General features: G+C 48.3%; 1 long non-coding RNA gene across 1 annotated transcript in view; it reads right to left on the bottom strand.

Moving 5' to 3' along the window:
• Positions 1 to 6,762, bottom strand: part of LOC142301147 (uncharacterized) — a 30,022-nt gene extending 23,260 nt beyond the window's left edge. Inside the window, exon 1 of the long non-coding RNA XR_012752699.1 lies at positions 6,679 to 6,762. This is a non-coding gene — a long non-coding RNA (uncharacterized LOC142301147). The remainder of the gene's footprint in view (positions 1 to 6,678) is intronic.
• Positions 6,763 to 21,663: the final 14,901 nt, after the last annotated feature.

Below are 21,663 nucleotides of genomic sequence, written 5' to 3' on the forward strand. Positions count from 1 at the left end.
CCAGCCTCCAGTACTTAGCTGTATCATCAGTCCTAATCTGCTCAATAATCACTGTTTTAAAATTATCCCTCTCTCTATCATGTTCTAATGAAAAATGTCTGGAAAGACTATGTGTTATTATACCATGACGAATGTTGTATCTATGGCCATTTAATCTGTTATGCTACATTTGTGTTGTGCGGCCGCATTTGTCATTTATTTCTTTATGTGTAGAATCTTACTTTATAATTAATACATATTTCATTTAATATTGCTGTTCAATATGAATATATGCAATTGTTTTTTGTCAGCTAAGGCTTCTACAAACCCTGTCAATTGATTGATCGTTCTCTAATTATTCATCACATTAAGTGTTAAATTGATTAAGGGGTGTGGGGACCTTTTAACTACAGTTAGGTCCAGAAATATTTGGACAGTGACACAATTTTCGCGAGTTGGGCTCTGCATGCCACCACATTGGATTTGAAATGAAACCTCTACAACAGAATTCAAGTGCAGATTGTAACGTTTAATTTGAAGGTTTGAACAAAAATATCTGATAGAAATTGTAGGAATTGTCACATTTCTTTACAAACACTCCACATTTTAGGAGGTCAAAAGTAATTGGACAAATAAACCAAACCCAAACAAAATATTTTTATTTTCAATATTTTGTTGCGAATCCTTTGGAGGCAATCACTGCCTTAAGTCTGGAACCCATGGACATCACCAAACGCTGGGTTTCCTCCTTCTTAATGCTTTGCCAGGCCTTTACAGCCGCAGCCTTCAGGTCTTGCTTGTTTGTGGGTCTTTCCGTCTTAAGTCTGAGCAAGTGAAATGCATGCTCAATTGGGTTAAGATCTGGTGATTGACTTGGCCATTGCAGAATGTTCCACTTTTTTGCACTCATGAACTCCTGGGTAGCTTTGGCTGTATGCTTGGGGTCATTTTCCATCTGTACTATGAAGCGCCGTCCGATCAACTTTGCGGCATTTGGCTGAATCTGGGCTGAAAGTATATCCCGGTACACTTCAGAATTCATCCGGCTACTCTTGTCTGCTGTTATGTCATCAATAAACACAAGTGACCCAGTGCCATTGAAAGCCATGCATGCCCATGCCATCACGTTGCCTCCACCATGTTTTACAGAGGATGTGGTGTGCCTTGGGTCATGTGCCGTTCCCTTTCTTCTCCAAACTTTTTTCTTCCCATCATTCTGGTACAGGTTGATCTTTGTCTCATCTGTCCATAGAATACTTTTCCAGAACTGAGCTGGCTTCATGAGGTGTTTTTCAGCAAATGTAACTCTGGCCTGTCTATTTTTGGCATTGATGAATGGTTTGCATCTAGATGTGAACCCTTTGTATTTACTTTCATGGAGTCTTCTCTTTACTGTTGACTTAGAGACAGATACACCTACTTCACTGAGAGTGTTCTGGACTTCAGTTGATGTTGTGAACGGGTTCTTCTTCACCAAAGAAAGTATGCGGCGATCATCCACCACTGTTGTCATCCGTGGACGCCCAGGCCTTTTTGAGTTCCCAAGCTCACCAGTCAATTCCTTTTTTCTCAGAATGTACCCGACTGTTGATTTTGCTACTTCAAGCATGTCTGCTATCTCTCTGATGGATTTTTTCTTTTTTTTCAGCCTCAGGATGTTCTGCTTCACCTCAATTGAGAGTTCCTTAGACCGCATGTTGTCTGGTCACAGCAACAGCTTCCAAATGCAAAACCACACACCTGTAATCAACCCCAGACCTTTTAACTACTTCATTAATTACAGGTTAACGAGGGAGATGCCTTCAGAGTTAATTGCAGCCCTTAGAGTCCCTTGTCCAATTACTTTTGGTCCCTTGAAAAAGAGGAGGCTATGCATTACAGAGCTATGATTCCTAAACCCTTTCTCCGATTTGGATGTGAAAACTCTCATATTGCAGCTGGGAGTGTGCACTTTCAGCCCATATTATATATATAATTGTATTTCTGAACATGTTTTTGTAAACAGCTAAAATAACAAAACTTGTGTCACTGTCCAAATATTTCTGGCCCTGACTGTACATGTATATATAAGGCATATCAGTTTGTATGATTATTGCTACCTGAGGAAGGGGGAATATGCATCCCCGAAACGCGTTGTGGGACCATTACCTATATTAAAATCATTAAAATCCTTAAAACCATCACCCTATCTTCATCTTTAGCAGTGCAGCCATACCGTGGTTTTTTTTCTCCTTTTACCTGAATCCTGAGAACTACAGCTCTTTCAAGCTCGAGCTCTTGGCGCTGGTGTGGGCTATCACCGAGCGGTTCCGCCATTACTTGGCCGCAGCAAAGTTCACCGCTTTCACGGATAACAATCCGCTGACCCACCTGGACATGGCCAAGTTGGGCGCGTTGGAACAGCGGTGGGTGGCCAGGCTAGCCAACTACAATTTCACCATCAAATACAGGGCCAGTCGTGCCAACGTTAATGCTGATGCACTCTCTCGGATGCCCCACTTGTCGGAAGAAGGGTGCGAGGTTGACGACCTCGAAGAGATTGAGTTGCCTGCATTTCACCAGCCACCAACTGAGAAGGTGCATGTCCACTAACAACGGTTGAACCTGGACCCGCTGCCCAGTCAGGAGTGGCAGGAAGCTCAAAACCAGGCGCCCGCTGTCCGCCTAGTCAAGATCCTGGTGGAGCAAGGCGCTGCTGGAATAGACCCTGCCACCCCAGCTGAAGCCCAACGCCTGTGGCGAGAACGGACCCGGTTGTATCTACACCAGGGGACGTTGTACCGTGAGCTGATTAACCCGAAAATTCATGAGAAAATCCGCCAGTTGGTGATTCCCCAAGCTAATGTGCCCACCGTTCTACAAGCGTACCATGATGGTGCCGGACACTTCGGATGGAAGAAGCTGGAAATGCTGTTGAGAGAGCGGTTCTATTGGAGCGGGATGCGGGAGTCTGTAGAGGCCTGGTGCCGAGAGTGCGGTCCTTGCACGCTGAGAAGGAAGGACGAGGCCAGCCAGAAGGCGCCCCTACACCCGATCGTTACACATCAACCGCTGGAGCTGGTCGCCCTGGACCATGTAAAGCTTACCCCCAGCCGAAGTGGATACACCTACGCTCTAACCATAGTAGACCACTATTCAAGGTTCATGGTGGTTGTTCCAGTCAAAGACCTAACTGGCCGTACCGCCGCTAGAGCGTTCCAGGCTTATTTCTGTCGACCACATGGATACCCTGAGAAGGTGCTTACTGACCAGGGCCCGGCCTTTGAAGCGGAGGTGTTCCATGAGTTTTGTCAGTTGTACGGCTGCAAGAAGATCCGGACCACACCTTACCATGCCCAGACTAACGGCATGTGTGAGAAGATGAACCACTTGGTCCTGGGCCTCCTCAAGACGTTGCCGCTAGAAGAGCGGAATCTGTGGCCGGAAAAGCTACCTGACTTGGTCGATATGTACAACAATACTCCTTCCAGCTCAACGAAGTGCACCCCAGCATACCTGATGAGGGCTCGCCCCGGCCGGCTACCGGTGGATCTGGACATGGGATTGGAAGCCCCAGAAGCACTCCCTTCGACAGCTGAATGGGAAACTCGGCGGAGGGTGCAATACCGACAGATTCAGGAATATGTTGAGAAGAACTTGAGTCGGAGTCGGAAACAGCAGGAGCAGCGCTTCAACCAGAGGGCGTCTGCTGGCCCTTTTCAGCCTGGAGATGTAGTGCTGAAGCGGAAGAGGAGGACCCACAAGCTGGATGATCAATGGGAACGAACCCCAAACGTTATACAGCCCACAGGATGGGAAGATGGGAAGGCCTACCAGATCAGTCGTGACCAAGGGGGCACTTTGGCCACAATTTCCCGGGACCATCTAAAGAGGTGCCCACCAGCATTGAGGGCAGCGGCTGAAGTTCCGGTTCCTCCACCAGCGGAGAAGGCAGAAGAGGTAATCCACACCGTGATGGGTGACTTCCCAGTGGACTGGCCTACACAGAACGGCGCGGTGATTCTTCCAGTGATACTGTTCCCACAACCCGTGGATGAAGAAGTGATGGAGGCGGTCAACCGTGAGCCAGTGCCAGTGCCCAGGGATGAACCTGTACCCAGCTCCCCTATGCCTCCGCCTGCCCCACACGATAGCAGGGAGGAGGAACCGATTTTTCCCTCTGCCCCACTGCCTATCCCCACTGACACTGGACCCCGGAGGTCCACTCGTCCCAACCTAGGTAGACCCCCACTTAGGTACAGGGAAACTACTCTTTAAAGGGGGAGAGATTATATGTGTGTGTTAAAAGTTGAAAAATTTTGAGAATGATGAGTAAATAATATACCGATGAAGTCACCTGATTGTCAATGTGATTTGAAACCGGTTGTTGCCGGCAACTGGTCCCCGTTGGGACCCCTTCACCATTTACATAAGAAACTACTTATGAACAAGACTGAGAACTTGCAAGGCAACCAAAAACTTGTGGCCTGTAAATAATTATGTTATGGCTTCCACTGTTGCCGCCTCCGGAGAGGCAGATTGGAGGAAGGGCCCGCAGTGGAGCAGGCTGGGGCCCAGCCACCACCGGAACCAGTGGCGATCCTCTGGGGGTTTCAGGGGTTCCCCATGGACGTGGGTCCCCTGAAAAGGACAGAACCGGCTCGGGCAACTTGTGCAGGACTGGGGTCAAGGGGTGCTGCCTATTTGTTTAGGGGCAGCATCAGGGCCAGATTGCTTGGGTGAGAGAGAGCGGAAGCCGTAACCATTTGCAACGTTAAAGTAAGAGTACCTCCCGATGTGGGAAGAAGTTATTATATTTGTATGTGTGTTACCGTTTTACCTTTTTCTATTTTCCAGTTGGTGAAAATAAAACTGGTGATGGACGCGCAGCCCGTGGACGGTCTGCATTTAACTAAGGGGGAATGTGGCACCCTGGACAAGCCAGGGGCCACAGAGAACAACACCAACACACCCCACACTCCCAGCAGGCACATCAGAGTCAGACACAATACCCTTGTTGCCTTCCTCCAGGGGCTGATGTTCACACCAGGGGGTGGGCCAGGCGGTTGGTCCCGCCCACCGAGGAGTTCACAGTCCTGGAGGCGGGAAAACAGACAGTCTAGTTTGGAGGAGAGGAGAGTCTAGTTTTGACAGTGAAAGTGGAAGGAGGAAAGTGTAGTAGTGGAGCAACTGACTGACAGCGTCCGGGTGTGTGGCCCGGACAGAACAGCAAGGTTGGCAGACGGTGGTGACCGTCTGCAGGAGTGGCCTATCCGAGTTACCGTAAGGACCGTGGACGGGCGGTGGCCCGGCGGTACCGGACCGGTACACAGAGAGAAGCCAGCACCATCAGGCAGGGGCTTTTCGGACCCCGGCAAGGCTAGGAGTCGCCGTGAATTTGCCGAATCCGTTAGTGAAGGGGACCTCCTGGGTTTCCAAACAGTCAAGTCCCGACAGAAGGCAACAGTCCAACCAAGTGAGGGAGACACCGCCACCGCCAAGGCAACCGTTTCTCATGGCCAGTGCCTGCGGGCAAAAGGGGCTCCTCCGGCCCATATCCAAGCCGGGGAGTGGGTTACCGGTGGGAACCCATTGGAACTGTACAAACAACTTAGGTGCAGGGAAAGGCAGTTACCACCAACCTGCCGGGGGCAACAACACCGCAGCCGTCTGTGGGACCCGTCCATCCAGCCGTGTGTTTTACCGAGAACTGTGTTTTCATCATTGGGCTGAGTGAGTACCACCGTGCCGTGCGGCACAGCGCTGCCCCCGCGACCCTGCACCTCACCAGGCCCCGCAACCCGCCTACCATTCATCCCTACCCCATCACCGGACAACCAACCCCCTACCCACGGAGGGGAGAACTAACAACCAAGCTGCTCCCTGTCATCGTTCCCGGGATCCCCGTCCAGAGCAGCAGTGGTGTCACCAAAATCACCACAACCGTGGGTGGCGTCACGGACAATATCCCTAAACCAAACCACCCCCTTTCACTCACGGACGAGGAGCGCCGCTCGAGTCCCCGGGATCCGGCCCACCGCTCGAGCCACCACCGAGCAGCAGCAGCAGCAGCCGCAGCAGCAGCAGTGGCCGGACCCGAGCAGTGGGAGAGCGCAGCGTCCCCTCCTCCGCCCGCGACATACCGAACAGTGGGTCCACTCCTGGACGCTCGACCCTCTCGGTGACAGTAACACATCTGTTACATTTTCGAGACGAGTAGGGTGAAGGGATTCAGTGGCCAAATGTCTCCTGAACTGAACCCATCAAACATCTATGGGGAGTTCTGAAGAGACAAGTTGTCATCACTCTCCATCCACCATCAAGGCTCTAAAAGTGCTCGTTCTTGAAGAATGGAAAAGGATAGATGTTGCAATATGTCACCAACTCATTCCTTCCACGCCTAGAAGACTTAGTGCTGTCTTTAAATATCATGGACGTCATAAAAAATAACAGATGTGGTAGTTATTTATGTGAGGTGTACTTATTTTGCATCAACTAATATGAGTAAAACTGAAGAGTTTGTAATGAAAGTTATATTATTAACCTTACTTTCATCTTATGGCTTAAAAAAATGTTCTATGAAACGCAGTCTTGTCAAAATCTGGAAGTTTTTCTTGTGTTCAGTGACATATTGATTAAAATTTTACTTTTGAAAGGGGGTGTACTAATTTATTCTGAGCACTGTAGATCAATAGATAGATAGATATATTATGAGATTACCATCACTTCTGTTGTGCTGGAGTCTGTGGTTGTCTTTGAAGTGGTTGGTGGGATCGTCTTGGGTCTGACTGTACTACGTTCTCTAACCTCAGGACCTGAAATAGAAAGCTGAGTTTGACCTTGAATACAAGACACAATTTTAGATAGTATAGGGGCTACACCCCGTCATGTAAATACGCCATATTTTATGTACTATTGAATATTATAAATATATATGTTAACATGTAAGTGGGTTTTTAGAGAAATACAGACTTCGGATGTAGTGGTGTTGAGATTGTCCACTGGGTTACCGAAGGCGGCCTTCTAGTGGTCAGGTGGAGCAGTGGTTGAGTAAGTTTTAGGTTCAGCGTCATATAGGAAAGAGTTAAGGGAGGAGTGATGGCCGTCAGGGTGGATGGCTAGGAGGGAGAATTCCAGAGTAGAACAGAATTGGGTTCAACAGTGGGAAGACGGGGCCTCAGTGCTGGGGCCAGTCAGGGAACCCTGAGGTAACCTTTGGAGGTCTGGAGCCTATGGTTCACCCCGGCGGCCATAAAAAGTCGTCGGTTAGAGAAGCCATTGAAGCCCTGAAGTGGACAAAAGGTGTGTGGTATTAGGGGGAAGGAGGCACAGACTCCAGAGTATTGAAGATGAGGTCCAAAATAGTGGGGGACAGCACAAAGCGTAGTAGCCCACAGAGAGCGAGAGGAACGCCATGTCTATCATAACGGCGAAAAGAATAAAAGTAAACAAATTCTGGTTGGTTACGTGAACTCTGGTGTTGTGTGGCTTACTGTAATGCCTGCCTGGAGCCACAGACTCAGACTGGCTGTAAGGGGAGTCTAGAAAAAAGCTGCGCACAAAGTAGGACCCCGAGAACTCCGCAACCCTTTAACCCCTATACAGGGATTTGGAATTACATAGAGCCCCAGAGATCACTACCTGTGGTAGGCTGTAGTCCGTGGTGGTCAGGCAGGGTCAAAAACAAGGAAATGCTAAACAAAAATGACAGGCAGGAGGGTAGTCAAAAAACAAGCAATGGTCAGCACACAGGACTCAAAATACAAACAGCACATGAACCAGGAGTACAGAACTATCTCTGGCAGTGGTCACATGACAGGAGGGGGAATAAGAAGGGTGTGGTGTCTTCCCATTGGCTGCAGGTGAATGATGGCAACTTCAGCTGGAAGTGGACACACGCCACCTACAGTCAGCCACTTGTACTGCAGGTTCTAGGGAAACCCAGCCTAGTGGATGAGCGGAGCCTGTGCTCAGCAGACCGACTCCTCTCCCATCACCAGCACTATCCATGGTGGGAACATGGCGTCGCCTGGCGATCGAAGCAGAAGTTGCAGGAGCAGACTCTGGTGGGGACATGACACTTACTCTACGTCAATGACTGGCAGCAGGGGTGATAGACATTAGCGTGAAAAAGTAAGTAAGTGCATGCACTCCGCCCAAAGTCAACTTCGCACCCAGAGTCTCCTTGGCGAAGGAAAGCGGTGCCCATGTGGCAATCTCTTTCATACACACACGGACAAAATTGTTGTCACAGGGTTTGTAATGATAGGACACGGGCCCTAGGCTGGTCTTCCAACTTGACAACCTGTGCTGTACCTTATCTCAGAGGTAGGCTTGATGGTAGCCAAGTCCGAGCCCCCAGCATGATCCTAATTCCTGTCCGAGCCCTGATCTTACTCCCCCTATTCTACAGTCTTGGGGCGGGCTGGAAAACACAAAGACAAAACTCCACAAAATGACACGGACAAGGGAGTATGGAAACTCGTACACACAGCACTCAAAACACACAGGAGAAACAATATGTGTACAGGGGAGCAACAAAAACAGGGAGGAAGTAACGCACAACAGGGGAACATTTACACCACTCAGAAGCGCAACACTGATCACCATTAATAGGAAAATCACCAACACTGGGATCGCTGGAGCTTATGCTGAAGCTATCATCGGCACATACTGGAAGACCTTTGAAATAGTTTGAAATAGGGATTAGACAGCTGCAAGTGGAAATTAGCAACTGAGCTCTTAGGTCCTGCTGACAAGTCTGCAGGAATTAACTCCTGCAGAGCTGAAGACTAGAGAACCTGAACCAGCCGATGCCTGGCTCTGGCTGAACAATCTAAAAGCCTCAGATTGGTTGTCAGACTCTATGGTGTGAACAGAGTCTGACAATGCCATGCCAGCAGATGTGTGCAGAGCTTAACATTGCATGGCAATTGTTAATACCCTTGGTACATAGTTACACAGCTAAAAACATTCAAGAATGGCTGAGAGCAAAGCATTGGACTTGTCATGGTTCTAAGGTGCAGAACATTGTGTATTATTTTGTTCTACCATGCTCTCCTGCAGAGCTGGTATATGGTGCCTTACTCTGCAGAGCATTTTGCAGGTTGATTGCTCTGCTGGATGGGTTGTTTCGCAGCACTGGTTCCACGCTTGTCCTGGGAGGTGCCTAAGCAGATGCTGCTTGTTCCCGGTGATTACTCTGCTTCATTAGAGAGTGTCTTAGCTCAGGATGTTGATAGTCGTACTTCCTGGTTACCATTGTGCTATTGGCTCCTGTGGTGCTCAGTGATCTGATCTTGGCCTCTTGACTCCGGACTGTTGTTAACTCATCTCTGCCTGCCCCTCTGTTTCTGTAGTTACTTCCCGGCTTCTGACCTCGGACTTCCTCCTGACCATATCGCCGCCTGTTCCCTGTATTCCATATATGTTCTCCTGGTATCCTGACCCTCGGCTTGTATCCTGACCTTGTCACTGTCTGCCCCATACACTATCGTGCCCTTTTGGTTTTGTTCTTGTCTGACTACCTCTCCATTCACTGCATGCAAGTAGTGTCTAGCACCACCTAGTGACAGTCATCACAGGACCATTCTGAAGTGGCTTCTATGAGCTCTGGTCTAAATCCTATTGAACATCTGTGGAAGGAGCTGAAACCTGCCGTCTGGTGAAGACGCCTTCACACCTGAGACACATGGAGCCTTCTACTCATGAGAAGTTGTCCGAAATACATGTAGACGTGGGCAGAAGTCTCATTGAGCAGTGTTTGCCTCAAAAGGTCGTGGAACAAAATATTAAGTTAAGGGAACCATCATTTTTGTCCAGGGCAGTTTACCAGAAGGAACTAACAGTTTCGGCCATGAATGTAAATCATAATCACACTTCCTCCAAGAGTGGTCAGCCCAGATCTCTGTAACCCAGATAGAATATCTTACTTCACATATCACCATATAATGAGGTAGCTGTATTTTAGGAAATAGCCGTGATGGAAACTACATAATAAAACTTTTGCGCAGCTCTCCACATAGACCCAACCCAAGAAGAACAGTCCAGCAGGTGGCACCAGTGGTCTACACTTATGTGTTAATGCTCAGTAGCTTTTGCAGTAGGCGAACAGCAAAGAGTCAGCCATGAGTCCGGAGTCTGATGTATTCATGATATGCAGGCTCCACCTACTCAAACTGCTGATTGGACGTTTTCTCCCAATCAGAAGACAGAGCACACATATCATGAATAAAGTCATGAAATTGTTCCAGAAAATCAATAATTTCTCCCACAAAATCATTGAAATTACACCTATTTTGTTATACACATGTTTATTTCCTTTGTGTGCATTGGAACAACACAAAAAAAAAACAAAAAAAAAAAGAAAAATTTCACACAAACTCCAAAAATGGCCCGGGACAAAATTGTTGTCCCCCTCAGCTTAATATTTGGTTCCACACCCTTTGGAATAAATAACTGCAATCAGTCGCTTCCTATAACCGTCCACAAGCTTCTTACTCCTTGCACCTGGAATTTCGGACTCTTCTTTATAAACATCTCCAGGTCTCTCATATCTGAAGGCGTCTTCTCTTCGCCCAACAGCAATTTTAAGATCTCTAATTAAGTCTCAATGGGATTTAGATCCAGACTCTTTGTTGCCACTTCAGAACTTTCCAGCGCTTAGTTTTCATCCATTTCTGGGGCTTCTTGAAGTTTTTGGGGTCGTTGTCCTGCTGGAAGACCCATAACCTAGGACACAAACCCAGCTTGCTGACACTGGGCAGTACATTGTCATCTACATCCTTTGGTAATCTTCAAATTTCATGTCTTGCACACACTGAAGGCACCCAGTGCTAAAGGCAACAAAACCACCCCAAGGTATATCTGACCTCCACCATGTGTAACTGTAGGTACTGTATTCTTTTCTTTGTTGGCCTCATTCTGTTTTCGGTAAACAGTAGAATAATGTGTTTTACCAAAAAGCTCTATCTTGGTCTCATCTGTCCACAAGACGCTTTCCCAGAATAATTTTGGCTTACTCATGTACATTTTAGCAAAATATAATCTAACTTTTTTATATCTCTGTGTCAGCAGTGGGGTCCTCCTGGGTCTCCTCCATAACGTTTCATTTCTTTCAGATGTGGATGGATATTTTGAACTGACACTGATGCACCCAGAGAATGCAGGACAGCTGGAATTTCTTAGGAACTTGATTGTTGCGGCTTATCCACCATCCGGACTATCCTGCATTGCAACATTCCATCAATTTTTCACTTTCAGAGAGATTAGCTACAGTGCCATGGGTTGTAAACTTCTTGATGTCCACGCCAGGAAACCCCCTTTTTTTGGTCACTCCTTTAATCCACCCCACTAGCATGGTTGCTATATACTCTATGGGTTGTTGGATGTAGGTCCGGTTTTGTATTGTCTGTAGCCTGCTTGTAGTCTGGTTGCGGTATTTAACTGCACCATATATCTCTTTGGTGGCTGGAAGCATCCAGGACCTTGGCTACATGTGGCAGCATAGTACGGGTATATGTATTGAGCAGATAGAATTATTGCTGATCTAACAAACATCTTGCACTTAAATGGGCGTTTTTCAGGATACACTCCTGAGAAGACCTTGGATTTATAATATTACTGTGTATTGATAGGGACCTGAATGTACTCTGTTGTCAGATCAATTTATTGATCTATATTATTTGATGCTCATTGTTAAGGTTTCCTATACTTGTATAATATGAATGTTTCTATCCTATAATCCACTATATGCTATCACCTATAAGGTATTGGAGGTCTCTTGTGCCTATATGGATCTCAGTAATTCTCTATAAGAGCCCATATCGCTCATTTTGATTGGAGATCCATATATCTGCGCAGGTGTTCCCATGTTAAAACTTACTATATGTTGGTAATCACATATTATTGTGGATTCGTCACATTTGCGTAATTCTAAGTGGTTTTGTACATTATTGTATTATATGCTACCATACGTGCTCATTAGTGCTTTGGATCATATTCATTCCTGTAAACCAGATACGGGCCTTGTGTACTATCAATTGGAGTGTCCATAATTGTATTTATTTGTACATGATTATGCAATTGGTTCCTGGCGGACATGTTATGCCTATGGCTTTTTAAATGTTTTTAACTTGTGTCACTGTGTGTCTTTAGGCAATTTTTTCAGTGTGGAGACATGTGTCTCGTGCTCTGGTTCTTTGATAACCTAATAAAATAATAAAATTTAATATTTATTGACTAATATTGTGGTGATCCCGCTTTTTGGTATACCCTTTTCTCCTTTTTTTCTTACATAACTTTTGTATACCAGGAGATCCCACTGGGTAGTGCCCTTCCTCCCCCTTTTTTTCGTAAACTTCTTGATTATGTTGCACACCGTGAACAAAGGAATATCAAGATCTCTGCAAATGGACTTGTAACCTTGAGATTCTTTATATTTTTCAACAATTTTGGTTCTCAAGTCTTCAGACAGTTCTCTTCTCTTCTTTCATTTCTCCATGCTTAGTGTGGCACAGACACACACACATACACACGCACAATGCAAAGATTGAGACAACTTCTCCCCTTTTTATCTGGTTTCAGGTGTGATTTTCATATTGCCCACACCTGTTACTTGCCGCAGGTGAGTTGAACGAGCATCACATGCTGGAAGCAAAGTTGTTTAACCACAATTTTGGAAAGGAACCAACAATTTGTCCAGCCCATTTTTGGAGTTTTGTGTAAAATTCTGTCCAATTTGCTTTTTTTTTTCTCTTCTTTTTCTCTTGTTCCAATACACACAAAGGAAATAAACGTGTATAACAAAGCGTGAAATTGCAATAAATTTTTGGGCGAAATACTTTATTTTCTGTAATAATTTTAAGGGTGCCATGACTGCACATCAGACTCCCGGCCTTACAGTTGATTCTTTGCTGGCCACATTCTACAAATGATAAACTTCTCAAAAACTACCGAACATTAACACATAAGTGACTGTGACGAAGCAAGTGCGTCTGTAACCATAATACTTTATGCTGCCCCCTGACAGAAGGACAACAAGATGACAGTGTGTCACAGACTTTCCTCTCTTGAGGAGTTTTGTGACATGTTCTGGGTCAGAGTCTCACTTTGTCTTGTGGGGCTCTGCTGATTAAATTAATTTCCATTCATTTGGGGAGGAGAGGGTCAATTACAGGTTTCCTACCAGCAGTTCCTGGCTCCTGGTCAGGTGTTTCCAGTTGGGACCCTGCCCAGATTCTATAATTACCCCCTACATCCACCAGAGGGTGCCGGTTATTTCCTACCATTTGGAAGCTTGGCCAGGAGGTGGAAGGAGCTGTGGAACTCTCTCTCTCTCTCTCTGTTGTCCTTTGGGCTGCAGCATAAGTGTTTGCTGCAGCAGTTTCATGTGTGTCTGTTTATTGTATGATAGTTTCCCAGTAGTCCGCTTTCTTTCCCCTTTTATGTTGTTTTCCCTCGTGCACTTTTAGTTGGTGTATGGTTGCCATGTGTATGAGAAGTCCTTGTATTTGTTGTTACCCCTGTTTGTCCATATTTGTTTGTGGGTGCAGTCTTCTGTTCTTGCCCATTCCTCTTGAGTGGTGGATTTGGGAGAGGGGTACATAACATCAGGGACAAGGACAGGAGATAGGGCCTAGGTTGGAGGCCTGGACCTCCCTATCATTAAGGATACCTCCGGGTGTTAGGGTGAGCTCAGGGGCCCCAGTTTTAGGGCCAATATAGGCTTCTCTGAGTTCCCCTAGTGACATCGTGACGCAGTGTCCTTTTAAGGGCCATTCATGTGTTTTCAACCTGACTGGACGGTGTTATTGCAGGAGATGAATGTCCAGTCTTAGTTTCTTTTGTGCATGCAACCTAAATTTTTTGTTTTTGGATGTTTGTCAATTTACTCCTGTACATTTCTTAGAATGTATATGTGGTGCCCCTGACTAAATCAGGGTCCTGCAGGGTACTGCATCCCTTCCAAGGGATGCAGGACCTACCCTCCTTGGTTCCGGGTTCCCAACCTATAGTGCTGCTAACAACCGCATTCAAATCTCAATCAACACTCACACCAGGACTGGACAGACAAACCAGTTGGTAGGTCTAGCTGGGAAAGGGCCGCCCACCTAGGGGTCAGGCAGACTGGTGGGAGGAGGGACAGAGAGAAAAGTACTAGCCCTCAAAGAGTGAGGAGCTGGGGAGTTGGAGCTCCCGGGAGGTCGCACTAGATTGGGTCGCAAATGGTAGTCTGGGACCGGAGGAGTCGGGGACCGGTCGCAGCGACTTGGGAAAGTTGACAGATAGAGTCTGGCCAGGCTGTCAGCACCAAAGGCCCAATAACCGGGCCAGGACCGAGCACAGTGGGGTACAGGACCCTAGACCAGGGAGTAGTTTCATGCAACATGGTAATTAACCTGTGGAGGACAGTTATTTTATGGACTTTCCCCAAGAGCTCAGAGATTGACGGCAGCAACACAACGAGGGGGACAGGGTTTCCCTACAGACAGCCAGAAGTCCTGCGTGTCAGCCATCAAGAGCACAGCTGCTATACATCCAGGCAGCAGGGCCCCAACAGCTTCATGCCGAGGGGCCACAACGAACACTCAAATTTATGCACGGAGGTAGGCTTCGGAATACCGAGCAACACCATAGGGCATGGTGACCCGGACGTGCTCCCCCAAAACTGTGCAGGTACTCAGAGACTTTTGGCTTACTCGCAGCTTGTGTGTCATTACAGTACTCTGCACAACATCATCCAGCACCACGACCACCAACAGTGAGTACCCTGCTCCCTGCCTCCCAACCTCTCAATTCTGAGTCACCACACAGAGTCCGGGGCCTTCCTTACCTGCGGAGGGACTGACACCTTGCTGCCACACACCAACTGCCCCGGTACTCCCTCCGGCAGCGGCGGTACTCCCATTACCGCAACCCAAAGGTGGCGTCACAAACTTCTCTCCTGTAAATACTCCTTTAAAAGATAGAAGTGTGAGCCGAGCCAGGGTCCGGACCCCTCGAGCCACGAACACCTCCCGGACCAGAGCACCCCGGTCTGCGCCGGGGCGGCACATATGTAAGACCTGTTAACATTTACATATATAGGTTAGAAGACTGTGGACTTTTCCTTGTTATGCTGCCACCTGCTGTCAAAACAAAGAACAGCGGGCACAAACCCCTGCTGCTGGATTTACTTGGTACAGTCCTAAACAGGATGTGCAGAGGAGCTAGTTTTGTTTGGTAGCTGTTTATGCTGAAGTGTGTGTGTCCGGACGTGCTGAAGAAGGCAAGGCCGCATTGTGCCCTGCTGAACAAGGTCCAAGTACCTGAGTGTTGCGTGACATCTCCCCAAGACACAGATCCAAGAAAGGCTGGATGTGGAGCGAGGAGCCAGACAGCACGGGCAAATTACAGAGACGGGACAAAGACTTAACTTTAGAGGTGTCTGCCGGCGGAATACGGGCCCCAACGGTGACGAGGTACCCCACGCTGAAACCTGCAGTTAAGTGTGCACACTACTTTTAGTTAGGGACAGATAGGAAAAGACTCTGCACTGTGTTATACGAGTAAGATAACAAGGACTCCCGTATCCCGCGTATCTGCGTATCCCGTTACCTGCAGGTTATTACATTTGGCGTAGTTGGCAGGATACGCAGGCTGGTACGGAACAATGGACGGACAGGGGGGTGTCGCTGATGGAGGTGTTCCAATACAACCTGATGGGGGAATACCATCAAGGCAACTGTCCCTGGGGGCTATGCTGACCCATATACCAAAATTTACTGGCAACAATGTACCTCTCCATGACTGGGCGCAGAGAGTGAGGGGCATGTTGAGAGTAGCAGGAGTGACTGCAGAAAATCAAGGGGAGATATTGTTGATTGCCCTTGAAGGCCATGCTCAAGAGACTATTTTATTGCGCCCTGAGAGTGAACGAAAGACGTTAGAGCAGGTGGTGAAGATTCTTGAGAGAGTGTATGGCGGGAAACCAGAAGCAGGAGATTTACAGGCGCAACTGTTCTACAGGCTGCAGGGTGAAGAAGAAGGTCTGCCACAGTATGCAAATGCACTCCAGAGAATAATGAGACAAATGCTTACAGCAGAACCAGAGCTAGCACAAACCCCCGGTTATGCTGACCGTACCCTACGAGATCAATTCCTCCGTGGTTACATAACCCCAAGATCAAAGGTGCCCTCCGTGAACGGCTCAGGGTAGGAAAAAAACTAACTTTCCAGGAGATATTGGAAGAAGCAGTCTCCCACACACAAACTGAAAATTGCGACCCGCAGAACGCCTGGGGAGAAGTTTGTATGCATAAGATAGTCCCGGGTGAGAAAAACAAAGAACCGAGCCAACTTGAGGCTAAAGTGGATCAGTTACAAGAGACGGTTACTGCTCTACAAGAGTTGCTGAAGAATATGCAAGCCCCGGCATCAGAAGTAAGAACGACAGCACCGCGGCCAAATACCCGCACGCATACCTATCAAGAAGAGAGGGGACAGATCGAGCAGAGACGATCGAGACCCGCTGGAGACTACCAGTGTTGGAACTGTGGAAATCAGAACCATTTATTCCGACACTGTCCGGAGAGGAAGACGTCTCAAGAAAGACCGCCGTTAAACTAGTGCCTCCCTCCATGGATGGGCACATGGCGGGGAGACCAACTGAGCTTAGAGAAAACCAACGCCCTGAAGATATAGCAGCCTGCACGCCGACGATCATGGCCGAATTTGAAGGGAAAGAAGTAAGATGCTTGATGGATACTGGGTCCCAAGTGACCACCATGCCAGAACAGTTCTTCTACCAACATTTTGGACAAACTGTATCCATTGACAAAGGGGCACATATCAAACTGAGGGCTGCAAACAATCTTCCCATTCCGGTTGTAGGGGTCGTGTGGATGAACATACGTGCATGTGGCCAGAACTTAGGCAAAAAAGGGATTGTGTTAACGGAGGGCCGGTACGACAGAGAGGTGCCGGCTATTGTGGGTATGAACGTCCTGAAAGAATTAGACCAGTTGCTCTTCAACAAGGGGGGCTGTGATTACTGGAAGACGACAGTTGCTAACAGGCCCTCCCAAAAGGTCTTCCAACACCTTATCCATGCCCGAGGACTGTGGAGGAATGGTGGGAGCCGCTACCCGGTGGGGAGGGTTCGAGTCCCAAGACAGACAACAATTACTCTACCTCCAAATCGTGAGACAGTCCTCACCTTGCCAGTCGGAGCCCACCGTACACTCGAGGGGATGGAGGTGTTGGTGGAGCCTTACCGTGGTGAAGAGAACGGAGATGAACCGTTGGTGGCTCGCACTTTAGCAACAGTAAGAAATGGAAGAGTCCCTTTCCGTTGCGTGAACACCGGTGAACAGGCCTACACCTTGACCTCGGGAGTTGTTCTGGCCCATGTCTACCTGGCGCCTGAAGAGGTGGCGACCGCAGAATCGATTGAATTGCAGCCCATGGCAGGGGAAGCCTGGACTTGGGCTGTTTCTATGGAAAGAAAAGAGAAACCCACTGATCAGTGGAACAGTCGCGTCATCTTAGGGCAGATGGGAGTGGACCTGAGCCCCTTCGCTTCGGAGCAAGCCCAAGCCATAGAAGACTTTATTTGGGAGAATCAAGCCACGTTCTCCCGTCACGCAGAAGATTTTGGCTGTACTGACAAGATTCAGCACGAAATACCCACGGGAGATGCCCCACCGATCAGGGAAAGGTACAGACAAATACCCCCAAAGTACTACCAAGAGGTGAAAGAGCTCTTGGCGCAGATGCTGAAGAGCGGGGTAGTAAGAGAAAGTCAGAGTCCATGGGCTGCCCCAATCGTGCTGGTCAAGAAAAAGGATGGGTCTACCCGCTTCTGTGTTGACTACCGCAAACTTAATGGATGCACGGTTCGTGATTCCTACCCTCTGCCCCAGATAGAGGAGTCCCTGTCGGCGCTGGGAAAGGCACGTTACTTCTTCTCCCTTGATCTGGCCAGCGGATATTGGCAGGTCCCTGTGGCAGAGAAAGACAAGGCCAAGACCGCATTTATTGTACCCATGGGACTCTTTGAGTTCAATCGCATGCCGTTTGGACTAAATAATGCCCCAGGAACGTTTCAGCACCTCATGGAAAGTTGCCTTGGAGACATGAACTTCGAGGCCACGTTGATTTACCTGGATGACATAGTAGTGTATTCTGCAACCTTCGAAAAACATCTAGAAAACCTGGGCCAAGTGTTTCAGCGGTTACGGGCCCATGGGCTGAAACTGAAACCAAAAAAAGCCGGATCTTTCAGGAAGAGATTGAATATCTCGGACACAAGGTGTCGGAAGCCGGCGTACAGCCCTCCGATGGGAAAGTGAGAGCAGTGCTACAATGGCCCACATCCAGCACAGTGCGGGAGGTTCGAGCTTTCCTGGGGCTAGCCGGATATTACCGTCGCTTTATCAAAGATTTCGCGAAGGAGGCAGAACCTTTGCACGAATTGCTGCGAGGGACTGCAAAAGGACCAAAAGCACAGAAAATTTGCTGGGGACCAAGACAAGCAGAAGCCTTACACCGATTAAAAGAGGCCTTGGTTAGCGCCCCTGTGCTTGCCTATGCAGACTATAACCTCCCTTTTCGGTTGTATACAGACGCAAGCCTCTACGGCCTGGGTGCAGTACTGGCCCAGGTACAGAATGGTACTGAACGGGTGATTGCATATGGAAGTTGGACGTTACGGGAAGCCGAGCGCAACCCCGAGAATTACAGTTCCTTTTGGCTGGAGTTACTGGCACTAGTATGGGCAATAACCGAAAGGTTTTCGGAATATCTCACGGGAGCCCAAATTGAAGTCTATACGGATAATAATCCCCTGGCTCACATCTACACCGCCAAACTGGGAGCAATGGAACAGAGGTGGCTGGCACGACTCTCCAGATACAATTATCATGTGCAGTACCGCTCCAAGCATGAAAATCAGAATGCGGATTCCCTTTCTCGTGTTACCACCGAAGCCCCAGTGGGGGAGAGAGATGAACAGTTAGAGGCAGACGAAATTCTGGACTTCAGTAAATTCACCGCTCAAGTGGTAGAGGCTCGTATGCTGGAAATTACATCAGGCACGACATCACGCCTGCTTGGCCAAACCAGAGAGGAATGGGTGAAAATCCAGTCATCTGACCCAGAACTGCTTCAAGTCAAAGAGTGGGTGATCCAGCAGCGCAAGCCTAGAAAGGAAATACGGGCCACGCTGTCGCACGTGGCCCTCCAGATTCTCAGCCAGTGGGATAAGCTGTCGGTGCAGGAAGGGATGCTGTATCGGAAGGTGCACCTAGCTACAGAGTTGGAAGTACGGTGGCAAGTAGTGATACCCCAGAAGATGGCAGTACCATTGGCCCGAGAGGTGCATGAGAAGGGAGCTCATTTCGGACCGGACAAGACTTACCAGTGGTTGCAAAGAATAGTATACTGTCCTCAGATGCTCCGGGCAGTAGAGAAGGCCTGTAAACTGTGCCGTTCCTGTGAGTTAAGTAAAGCTCCCCCACAGCGAGCACCAGTACAGACTATTGCAACCAAAGAGCCATTGGAAGTACTCATGATCGATTATCTGAAGATTGGTCACTCCCACCGGGGCTATCAGTTCTGCCTTGTGATGACAGATCACTTCTCCAAATTTGCGGTGGTGACACCCACCAGAGATCAGACAGCTGAATCAGCTGCTCGAGCCATCAGTGATGACTTTATCCGGGTGTACGGCTGCCCCAAAAGAATACATTCCGACCAAGGGGCTTGCTTTCAGGGCGGTGTCATGAGAGAGCTGCAAAGGATTTACGGAATGCAGAAGTCAAGGACTACGCCTTATCATCCACAGGGCAACGGAGCCTGCGAGAGATTTAACCGAACCCTCCTACAAATGCTACGCACGTTAGAGGATGATCGTAAGAATCACTGGCCCAGCTATCTCGCAGAACTCGTGTGGGCGTACAATAATCATGTCCACTCCACCACTGGGTACACCCCGTATGTGCTACTGTTTGGAAGAGCCGGAAGAGGCATAGAAGAGCTCAACCTGGCTCCCCCCGAGATCAGTGAAGGTCAGAGCGTAGGTTCCTGGGTTGACTGTCACCGTCGGCGGCTGGAGACTATCCATCGAATTGTCACCAAGCGGCTGCAAGAAAAGACACATCCACAGCAGAAACCTGTGTGTGAAACCCCGTTCTTGCCAGGGGACAGAGTACTAGTTGCAGAGAAGCACCCGAGATACAAGTTGAGCGAGCGCTGGAAAACAGAGCCTTACATTGTGATCAGAAGAATCTCGCCCTACGGATCAGTATACGAAGTGAGAGGCGAGCAAAGAGGCGGCACCCTCATCCTGCATCGTAATATGCTGAGGCCCTGCTATTCAGAAGACAGGACCAGACAAAGTACCTCGGAGATGGTGCCCGTGCCCGTCCCTGTTACCCTCGAAGAGGGCTCTGACGATGAAGAATGGTGGCGGGCCCCGGCCAACCCAGCAGACTGGGACAGATCCACGCCCCCATCCGTTCAAGACACAGGTGCCACCCCTGCAGAGCAGGAGTCACCAATCACCAGAGATGGGGACGAGAATACTGTACTCCCTGATATGGCGCCGACGTCTGGTGACTTAGCCGTAGTACCACGCCGGACTGAGCGGGCTAATGCTGGTATTCCCCCTGATCGGTACTTGGCAGATGAATTTGTGTGTTCTGTCACTGGATCCTGTTTTAAGACATTGGCTCCCAAACAACAGGTTGTGAAGCAGGGCAGGAGTTGCCATCGTGTGCCCCTGTGCAGAGCGCCTCAGGAGAGTATCGGCCGGGACGGCCAAGGTTAAAGAGGGGGGGAAATGTAAGACCTGTTAACATTTACATATATAGGTTAGAAGACTGTGGACTTTTCCTTGTTATGCTGCCACCTGCTGTCAAAACAAAGAACAGCGGGCACAAACCCCTGCTGCTGGATTTACTTGGTACAGTCCTGAACAGGATGTGCAGAGGAGCTAGTTTTGTTTGGTAGCTGTTTATGCTGAAGTGTGTGTGTCCGGACGTGCTGAAGAAGGCAAGGCTGCATTCTGCCCTGCTGAACAAGGTCCAAGTACCTGAGTGTTGCGTGACATCTCCCCAAGACACAGATCCAAGAAAGGCTGGATGTGGAGCGAGGAGCCAGACAGCACGGGCAAATTACAGAGACGGGACAAAGACTGAACTTTAGAGGTGTCTGCCGGTGGAATACGGGTCCCAACGGTGACGAGGTACCCCACGCTGAAACCTGCAGTTAAGTGTGCACACTACTTTTAGTTAGGGACAGATAGGAAAAGACTCTGCACTGTGTTATACGAGTAAGATAACAAGGACTCTGCAGGTTTTTTTTGTTTAATAAGGAGTTCTGTGTTTTGCTTTTGGGAGTACAATCTGAGGCTTCCTATCTTTGACAAGTTATTCAAAGTAGTTGTATATATATTGCATTATCTCTACTGCTGTGCTCCCTTCCCTTACTTTTCCTCCACCTGTGTTGTGCAATACATTATTAAATTTGCATTGATTAACCCCCGTGGTTCCGTGCGGTCCTTGCGTATCCCGTTACCTGCAGGTTATTACACATATATCTTTTTAGTTTGGGACACTAAAAGGATCAGCTCCAAAAAATTCTGTTTGAACGTAACTTAAAAGTTCTCACCTTCTTGTATCTTCACTTCCACTTCATTGACATAATTACTGAATAATGATTCGA

Source organism: Anomaloglossus baeobatrachus, chromosome 4 (assembly GCF_048569485.1).
Source record: "Anomaloglossus baeobatrachus isolate aAnoBae1 chromosome 4, aAnoBae1.hap1, whole genome shotgun sequence".
NCBI lineage: Eukaryota > Metazoa > Chordata > Amphibia > Anura > Aromobatidae > Anomaloglossus > Anomaloglossus baeobatrachus.